Source organism: Rhizophagus irregularis, chromosome 19 (assembly GCF_026210795.1).
Source record: "Rhizophagus irregularis chromosome 19, complete sequence".
Taxonomy (NCBI): domain Eukaryota; kingdom Fungi; phylum Glomeromycota; class Glomeromycetes; order Glomerales; family Glomeraceae; genus Rhizophagus; species Rhizophagus irregularis.
Genome location: NC_089447.1, coordinates 3,710,670 through 3,721,948, shown reverse-complemented (window position 1 = coordinate 3,721,948; position 11,279 = coordinate 3,710,670).

Below are 11,279 nucleotides of genomic sequence, written 5' to 3'. Positions count from 1 at the left end.
TTTATTAGGATTCTTTCGTGTATTTTCTTTTCTTTAGGTCTCTTTTTTTTCCCTTTATTTTTGATCCTTTCTTTAAATCTTCTTTTAGGTATGTAAAAGGGTAGTGTGGATGTGTGGGTATGTGTGGTGTTTGTTTTCCCTCGTTCTTTCCCTATCCTTTTCCTTTCCCTTTTCCTCGCTCTTTTACTTCTCTCTCGTCCTTTCTCTAACCCTTTCCCTCTTCTTTTCCTTTCTCATCCCTCCCTTCGCTTCTTTTCCATTCCCTTTTCTTCTCTCGTCTTTTTCCTTCACTTTTTCCCTCCCCTGATCAATGCACCTCAACGTGGTGATCAGATGGCAACAAGTTTTTTAAAAATTTGGCTAAGTTAGCAACAATATAAGCCATTATAAATCAGTTTAAATTTGTTAAAGTATGATTATTATGGTGTGATTTTATTGATTTGGATAGAGAGACACTCAACAACCCTAGCGTCTCCCAGAAAAAATGATAGCCAGATTGATTTGCAGGTTATACTTACGATAAAATGAATTTAATCAATTTATAACAAGGAATTTGCAATTATGGTTTAATTATTATTCCCTGTGTATTATTATTAAATCTTATGTTTTTCTATTTTTTTTCTAGTGTCATGATGTCAATATTCAATGTTTTTCCGATGATTTGAATTTGAGATTAGCCATGTTACACAATTCATAGGGAACCAGCTGGCTATACTGTACATAATCTAATCAGTATTTATACAGAGTAATCTAAATATCCAAATTTTTTTTTTAATTACCGTAGGGACCATCCCGCACCTTTACGTACATGATTTGTTAAATCATTGCCACCAGATGGTATGCAAAAGATAAATTTTATTAATTAGTGCGTTTTCTGAGTTCAAAGATAAAATTTCTTTTCTTCCTTGAAATTTTCATTTTTAAGTTATGTTAAGTAAATACTCCCAAAACCTATTTATATGAAAACCTATTCTAAAGGAACCAATTAAAATCAAAAGTTCCCCTTTCCAGAATTAATTAAAATAATTAAAAGAACCAATTAAATAAAAAAAAAAAAAAGTCGGTTTTGAGGGCCTTGATGAACCGGTATCCTGTTTGTACTCCTAACGATCTACAATAAATCACCTACATCATTACGGACCACCAATGGTCATTAAAATAATAAGTTTAAGGTCACTTTGGGCCTATAAAATTAACGTCATTCAAAACCGCAGCAAATTTAAGACTAAAAATTTTATACACCTAAATTAAATATACTAATGCTGCGCCCCCAAATTTAATAATATCACTAGATAAAGTCGTCTTTTACATTACCCAATTTATATAGAAACCCTAAAAATTTAAATGATCAGATGATAACTTAACAATAATTGCGAACATATTTATATGTTCCATTTTTGAATAAACAATGATTTGGCTGAAATATAGTAACATGACAGGTTAAAAATCAATGACAAGTTATACCAATTTTTTTTTTTTGTTTTATATTTTGATTGTGACCAGAACCAAAGATCATGATTTGTTCTTTAGTTAATATTTTGTAAATAACTAATAGATGTCAATAATCTTTGTTAAATGTTATGATACTTTGCAATAATATATTAAAAATTTTGATAAATAAGGTGACGCAAAGTTATAAATTCAGTTTTCATATCACAATTTGCCTTTTTTGACCCAGCCACCCAGATTTTTATTTAAAATTAAATTTTTAATCAATAAATTTAGCTATCCAATCAATAATATTCATATATTAGAAGTTTTAGGTTAAATAATATTGTTACGATAAAAAATGATGTGACGAAATCACGTGATATAACCGTTGATCATTTATCGGGACGATTAATATTACTGTTGGATGATCAACGTCATATGACGGGAGGATCAATGTTCAAAATGTTTGATATATCAAATATATCAAATATATCAGATATATTGCACATATTAAATATATCGCACATATTAAACATATCAAACATTTTAAACATTTTTAGCTTAGTGTTTTTACATATAAATAGATGTGTTATTTTTCAATGTATTCAAGATAGGTACCCAAGTCACTAAGATATTAAGTGATAATTTATTGATATTAAATAAAATATTTTATTATTATAAATATCTTTGGTTATCTCATTGTTAATTGTTGTCATATACACCTAACCTATTGTTTTATTGTCATTTATTGTCATAATCCTTTATTTGTGTCTGATCGTATTTGCCATTGGGAGTGCAATACTTTATTCACATCTGATCAGATTTGAAGTAAATTTGGTCAATTGTAATTTAGAGATATTAATTTTATTTATTAACCCTGCATTAACTATCGTTATATTACATATACACATATACCTTCTGCTTACCCTAAATAATCTTTTGTTTATATTAGTAAACGATAAAAGAACTGATACTAACAATTGGTGCCTTCTGCCAGAAATCATCCGAATCCTTATTTTAATCCCTTCTTTTTATGTTCCAAAACCACTTTAATCGCAACGCTATATACGACGCTATACATAGACAATTAGGGCTAAATAATATAGCTGCTTATCATCGTGATCTATCGTGTAATAATTGTTACCCATCTGAGATCCCCTTAACCCCCACTTTTCAACACTTTTTGGATTGGATATCTTTTAATTATCCGGTCATAGAATATACCCGATACACTCAACAATACTTTGAAGAGGTTGCTTATTCAATCACTAACGCGGATATTGACAACGCCATACATAACCTATTGATCAGCATCCGATACACTGATATAGAACCAATAGATTATACTCTTTTACGTCAGGATCTTATTAACGCCTATAATCTAACCAACGGTTTTCAACAGGATCCTAACGAAGTTCTCTATCAAGTCAGTGAGACTACCACCTCGCCAGAACCGGAAGCTTTAAGTGATACTACATCAGAGAATTCCGAGGAAGAAATTCCCCATTTACATATTCCATTACCACCTATATACAACACACCGAATAACCCAGCTCCAGTAATCCCACCGGTAATTAATATGGCCCAACCTAATCAACAGGATTTTCAACAACTGCGAGTTGCCATTGCTGCTTTAACCCAAGCGTTGCCTAACACTAACAATGCTTTGGTTGGAAATACCCAAGCTATTAATAATCCTCCACGACGAGAAGGTAAAGTGGCCGAATTACCATATTTCTATAGTGGTAATCAGGACCCGGTCGCGTGGTTAGAAGACTTTACTAGATCTTGTAATGCAAATAGTATCGCAAACGGACAAAAACTGGAAGTTGTACCAGCCTATCTAAAGGGTGCCACCTCCACATGGTGGAATACTAACCAAGCATTACCGAATGGTAACCCAAATAAAATTATCGCATGGACTGGTAACAACAATAATACCGATTTCATCCAAAACTTCCCTACGGCATTTAGAACTCAAACGTTGGTTGAGATCTGGACCACAGAGTTAGAACAAAGACGTCAACAACCTGGCGAGGACGTCAATACATATGCTGCTGCGTTACAAGAATTATATAGGAGAGTTGAGACGAACGCCTTCGCTTATCCTGACGCTATAAAAGCACGGAAGTTTGTCAACGGTTTATTACCGGATTTATATGTAACCGTCAAACCACACAATGACCAGACGTGGAATGGCGCTGTGGACCGGGCAAAAGCTTATGAATTAACTCATAAAGATCAACATGCCGTTAACGCCTATTTAAATAAATTTGCGCCGTCTGGCACCAGCAATCAATCAGATGATCTTCTTAAGGCGATTAACGAGTTAACTAAACAAGTTCAAAACTTAAGTACTGGAAATCGTGGTAATAGAGGTTATAATAATAGTGGTGATTTTAGAAATACGAGTCAATCAACGGCATATACACCAAACCGTCAAAATTGAGTCGTATGTTATTCATGTGGTCAACCCGGACATATTATTAGAAATTGTCCGAATGGTAACAATATCGGTGTTCCTAATAATCGACAAGCACCATTTATTAATAATACTAGTAATAGCAATACGACCGTCCCTCAACCAGCCAATGATAGTGGACAACAACTGGCACAAATCCAGCAGATGTTAGCCCAATTATTACCTCAAGATAATACTAGCGACCAATCTTTAAACTAAATGGCGTACCTTCGGAGGGTAAGCGTACATGCCAAAAGACAATCCCCTCAAACCTTACATTATTGGAAACGTACCCCGCTACTAGGACAACCCGTAGCATGTCGAGATTAAACCCGTTGGAAGGAACATTAAAGGAGAATCCTACTGAAGAGGAAAATGTATTACGGGCTATGCAACAAGTGAATAAAAGTAAACGACCGATAAAGACATCGGAAGTAAAACAAACTGAAGCTAAAAGGGCAGTACCAAAAAGAACCAAAAAGAAATTGGTTACTGTAGCCCCAATTAATAGAATGGTTGAGCCGTATACCCCTCAACAATTCTTTGACCAAAAGGCTGATATTACCAATGGTCAATTGTTGGCTATGAATCCGAAGTTTGGATTGACAATTGCCAAACAATTACGAAAACCTGTAGTTAGAAAAAGGGACGACGACCAGGATAAAAAAACGACTAAGATGGTAATCGACGAAGTGACTCAAGAAAATGGAAATACGCCTGAAGTCAATGATTTACTACAAGTAAATCTTTCAAAACCAAATGATGATAAAACCTCGGCGTTATACTGCGAAGCCTCGATAAACCATATCAAGTTCCCACTGATAGTTGATTCAGGATCAGCTGGGAGTATTATATCCTTATCGCTATTGAAGGATTTAGAAATAGAAATAACCCAAGCGTCGAAAACTGTTATGGTCAATGTAAACGGTGAAAGACGAAGGCCGTTAGGGGCAGTGACCAACCTGCCACTAAAAATACATGGTTGTATTATCCCTATGGACGCCATCGTTACGGATGCTAACTCATATTCTGCAATTGTTGGTAACGATTGGTTACGAAAGACTAAGGCTATCTTAAATTATGATAGCAATGTAATGGTAATTAAGTGGCAAGATGAAACGTTTGAAGTCGCCACTGAATGTAGGGAGATGCCTCAACACATAGTAAGTATTGAAGTACCCGACCTGGAGATAGACGAAGATGAAGAGGAAGCCGCTGACGAATCCGAAGAAGAAGAGTACGAAAGCGACAACGAGGAAACGCAAGATCAATTATTTTGCAATGCTCAATTTATAACTAAAGAACAAGCGCAAGAAATTGAAGATGAATTGAAAAATAATAATTTTATTAAAAAAGAGTTTTATTATCAATACGAGGAAATAGAAAAGGGCAATTTTCATACAGGAAAACTGAGTGAAGAACAACAGCAGAAATTTCAAAAGTTTATGGGGCGATATCAGAACTTATTCGCCTGGAATCCTGATGATTTCAGACGAACATCGGTAATTACTCATAATATCGATACCGGAACTGCCGCTCCAGTTAAACAAAGGTTTTACCTAACTTCATATCAAAACCAACTGTTTATAAAAGATGAAATACAATGGCTTTTAGAAGCAGGACTAATTATACCGTCAAAAAACCAATGGACTTCACCAGTAGTAGTGGTAGAGAAGAAAAATGGTAAAAAACGCCTTTGCGTGGATTACCAAAAATTGAACAAGGTTACGAAGAGGGATAATTACCCGTTGCCACGAGTAGATGATATGTTGGAAACCTTGTCAGAATCTCAATGGTTTTCATCCTTGGACCTTGCCAGTGGTTTTTGGCAGGTTGAATTGGACCCAAAAGACCGAGAAAAATCGACCTTTATCACCAGATTCGGAACATATGAATTTACGGTGATGCCCTTTGGTCTTTGTAACGCTCCCGCCACTTTTCAGCGTTTAATGGATACGATATTATGGGATATACTATGGCAATTCATCGTAGTATACATAGATGATATCAATATAGGTTCCAAGACATTCGATGAACATCTCCATCATCTGGAACAGGTTTTCTATCGATTGGGACAGGCCGGTCTCAAATTAAGCCCGGAAAAATGTTTCTTCTTTAAAGAAGAAATCCCCTTTTTAGGACATGTTGTAAGCTGAAATGGCATACAAACCGATCCAGAAAAGTTGCGAACTATCAAGGAGTTTCCTATACCACAGGATTTAACGCAACTAAGGGGATTTGTCGCCCTAGCATCTTATTACCGAAAATTCGTAAAGAATTTTTCATCTATCGTTGAACCGCTAAATCGTTTATTAAAGAAAAATGTCCCGTATGTGTGGAGTAAAGAACAACACGACGCTTTTGAACGGTTAAAGTGTTGTTTAATGATACCACCAATATTGGCGTACCCTAATTTCACCAAACCCTTTATTCTTTATACGGACGCCTCCACTTTCGCCATTGGAGCTATACTATCGCAAAAGAATGAAGAAAAGAAGGAACGAGTAATTGCTTATGCGAGCAGGACTCTCAATAAGCATGAGCGAAATTATGGCGTTACTGAATTAGAGTGTCTTGCCGTCATATGGGCAGTAAGACACTTTCACCATTACCTTCACGGTCAAAAATTCCTTGTTATAACTGATCATGCAGCGTTGAGATATTTGATGAATATGACTAACCCGGTCGGCAAATTTGGCAGATGGATAATGACTTTAAACGGATATGAATTGGAAATTATAAATCGCCCAGGAAAATTACACACCAACGTCGATACATTAAGCCGAATAAGAGTTTAATAAAACCGATATATTATATTTATCTTTACACACACCGGATTTACATTTTTGACACCTCTTTAACGGATTTCCCATCTTTGGATTAACGGAATGGATTTAACAACGTATTACTCACTCATCCGATATTTGACAGATTTCTCAATGCCGACCGATATCTCAAAAGAGCAGCAGGCTGCTATAAAAAGAAAGTCTTGATATTTTATAATTTTAAATAACCAGTTATACAAAAAGAATAAAGATAATCCTAACAGGCCGATTAGAGTAGCTAAAGAAAGTGAAATAGAGGAAATTTTATATCATACACATTCAGATCCTTTAGCTGGACACTTCTCAATTGACGAAACCTATCGAAGGGTAAAAATCCGATATTACTGGCCGCAAATGTTTGAGGATGTTCGTAGATATGTACGAACATGTGACGAATGTCAACGCAGAGGAAAAAACCGACGCGTAGAACCTCTGCATCCAATTAAGGTCAGACAACCTTTTGACAGAATAGGTATGGACATTGTTGGACCGCTTCCTGTAACGAAAAATGGCAACAAGTATATAGTGGTTGCCACTGAATATCTAACTAAATGGCCTGAAGCGAAAGCCATTCCTGACGCAAAAGCATCCTCAGTAGTCACATTTTTCTATAATGATATTATATGCCACCATGGCTATCCCAAGGAAATATTAACAGACCGTGGAAGCCACTTTGTAAACGAAATGTTGAATTCTCTATGTGATAATCTCGGTACTAAACATAGACTATCAACGGCATATCACCCACAGACCAATGGATTGGTGGAGCGTTTTAACCGAACGCTATGTGAAGCATTGGCTAAATATGCCAATGAAAACAAGGATAATTGGGATATATATATACCATCTGTCCTGTTTGCCTATAGAACCAAGCGGCATAATACTACACGCCATGAGCCTTTTTACCTCATGTATGGTTGGGATGCAGTATTGCCAATTGAATTTGCGATAGAAACTTCTCAAGTTAATTATCCTGAAGATAATTGGCAAGATGATCTTACTAAGCGCATACATACATTAACCGGTAAAGTAGTAGGTGATAGACTTGAGACACAGGATATGATATACAAATTGCAGCAAAAGCAGAAACAACGTCATGATGCTGATCTTAAGGAAATTATCTTCAAGATAGGTGACCTTGTTCTATTATACCAAAGTCAATTTAAAGGAAAACAGAAGTTACAAGAACGTTGGAAAGGACCATATTATGTCCATGAGATTATAGGGGATGGGCATACAAATTTAGGACTATGGAAGGAAAAATTTTAAAGGTCCCAGTAAATGCTGATCGGCTGAAATATTATCACCAACGGTGATGACTTAATTAGTTTATGTTGCATGAATGACATAATCATAAGATGAAATGCATGTACATGCATAAATTAGGATTATCGAAAAAAAAAAAAAAAAAATATATATATTTTTTTTATATATATATGTGTGAATTTTTTTTTGATTATAGGTTATATTAGGTTATATTATTTATTGTTTATTTTAAACTTATTATCGATATTTATCTATGGCAGATACAGTGAATGCACACCAAAAGATTCTTGAAGACCTTTATCAAATTTTCCTAATTGAAGTTACGCCACTAGTGCCTCCATATAACGAGGAAGCAAGTATGGATAGTAAATTCGAAACATTAAGGGAGGCTATGAGACGCTCAAAAAGAATGGGTGACAGACGAATGCATTTGGTAAATGCATTTTTCTTGGGACAATTTTTGGAAAAGAAAGTAAAAACCAATGCTTTGCGAAGCCACTACACACAACAACTGACGCTACATTATCGTATCACATCCCAACGAGTATACTACCTGTTTGAAGCCTTTGGCGTAAGTCAAATTATGAGGACCGTTAATATTACCTTAACTTTGGTCAGAAAGTTGAGCCAGGAGGAATATCAAGATCTGGTCATGAGATCTTTGGAGATTTTCAACGGGGTTGAAAATTAAGCGGAGGGTGATGTTACGATAAAAAACGATGTGACGAAATCACGTGATATAACCATTGATCATTTATCGGGATGATTAATATTACTGTTGGATGATCAACGTCATATGACGGGAGGATCAATGTTCAAAATGTTTGATATATCAAATATATCAAATATATCAGATATATTGCACATATTAAATATATCGCACATATTAAACATATCAAACATTTTAAACATTTTTAGCTTAGTGTTTTTACATATAAATAGATGTGTTATTTTTCAATGTATTCAAGATAGGTACCCAAGTCACTAAGATATTAAGTGATAATTTATTGATATTAAATAAAATATTTTATTATTATAAATATCTTTGGTTATCTCATTGTTAATTGTTGTCATATACACCTAACCTATTGTTTTATTGTCATTTATTGTCATAATCCTTTATTTGTGTCTGATCGTATTTGCCATTGGGAGTGCAATACTTTATTCACATCTGATCGGATTTGAAGTAAATTTGGTCAATTGTAATTTAGAGATATTAATTTTATTTATTAACCCTGCATTAACTATCGTTATATTACATATACACATATACCTTCTGCTTACCCTAAATAATCTTTTGTTTATATTAATAAACGATAAAAGAACTGATACTAACAATATCATAATTATTAAATTTTTGGCGTGGGAAATCAATTGTAATAAAATTGCTAATCTTTTTTTTTCCCATTTATCAGAATATAAAATTTTCTTTAAAGCAATATGTCTGTCTCAATTTATGATATTGATTTCTGTAATAAGTGCGGTTATTACATGATATTATAAAATATAAATTATTTTTAACTTGGCCGGGATATGAAAACTGAATTTATAACTTTGCGTCGCGTAATTTTATTTAAAAATGAAGCAATAACTTTTAATGTTATATTATGCCTAAAATACTTATAAACATTGCAATTAATTTTTTTCAGAAGTTCACGTAATTTTCAGAGTAGGTTCAAACCAATTATTGTAATAATTTACGGTTACCTACTGACTTTTTTCCGGCTGGTGTATATCATAAAGTTAAAATTAAGATTAGATTTTGATTATTCCTGGAAAAAGTTATTTGTTTATTAGAAAGAATGGTCATTATTAAGAATATTTTGGAAGAATCTTAAAGCAATTATGATGCTTATCTCTCTAACTGTAACTTTTCTAAAATTATTAATAAATTCCAGGCAAATATAGCCAGAATGCAATTAAAGGGAAATGTATTATTACCCTTATAATATTTATTTAAATTAATATTTTACCTAGTGCTCCTACCGGGTCAAGTCGGGTCGGGTTTTGAGGAAATATTCGACCCGATCTGAATAAAAAAATATAAGACTCGTATTTATTCAGGTCTCATATTTTTGTAACCCGACCCTTGACTCGACCGAGTATAATTTAACTCGTGTAACCCGGGTTAGACCCGAACATTTAAGTAAAATGGGTACTAACTTATATTATGTGAGATTTTTTTCTAATAATAACAAAATTAATTTCCTTTTATTTGAAAAAAAGGCAACTTAGTGATTAACCACTAGTAGCCACCTGAAATTTGTATCATGAATGGTTATACAAAACATGTAACACTAGCTCTTATTTTTCTCCTAGACTAAATTATCTAATATAAAATTAAAAATATGAATTTTGAACCTGGTTTAATATAATAAAAGTCAAAGAGTTAGGCAAAATAATTAGCAGATATTCAAATCAAAGATAAATTGGAATTCTAAAGCTATCAGAAAAATATTATTCTCAAAAGCCAAATGTTAATTTTTTTTTATTTTTCTGATTAAGCTATGTTAATATTTGTTAAAACTAATTATTGGCTTAATTTTAGCCAAAATTATAATTTTGCCAGAATTAAAAACATCCGGGTCGATCCGGGTCAAATCCGGGTCAAGGAAATTTATAACCTGACCCGGCGGGTCGGGTCATGCGGGTCATGTGGGTCACGGGTCATTAAAAATCGTTAGTACCGACCCAATTTAAAAGTCGAGTCAGGTCAAATTAACCCAGGTTGACTCGTATCATTCGGAGCACTAATTTTACCTTTTTTTAAAAAAAATAAAAATAGGTATTGCGCTTAAATTTTTGTTTTTAAATTTAAAACAAATTTTTATTATTATTTTTATTTTTATTTCACAGAGTGAACTAGTTCCAGTACAGATTATATACAGTATAGTGATAATTAGTTTAACGCGTCAGGTGAGTAATTACATGTGATTTGATGTACGATCTCTGTACTGAATATAGAATGAAGTAAGCGCAATTTTAAAAACAATATGCATCATTTACTTTTAATTCTGCCTTAGCGTGGCTGTAACGGCCAGCTAAATAAATATTACTAAGAATCGGCAAGAAATCTTAGATTGTTATTTGGTTTGTGTGACATATATAAGTTTTGTTAATTTTTAAAATATATACTGTAATAACGATTTCATTTCTTAAAAATTAGAGTTATGATTTTTTAAAAAAGTGATAATGGTCGAAATAGTTGCTAGACACAAATTGGATATAATCAATTTTGCGTCAAATTATGAAATTGGTATTAATTTTGGACCTATAATAATACTTAGTTGTATAAT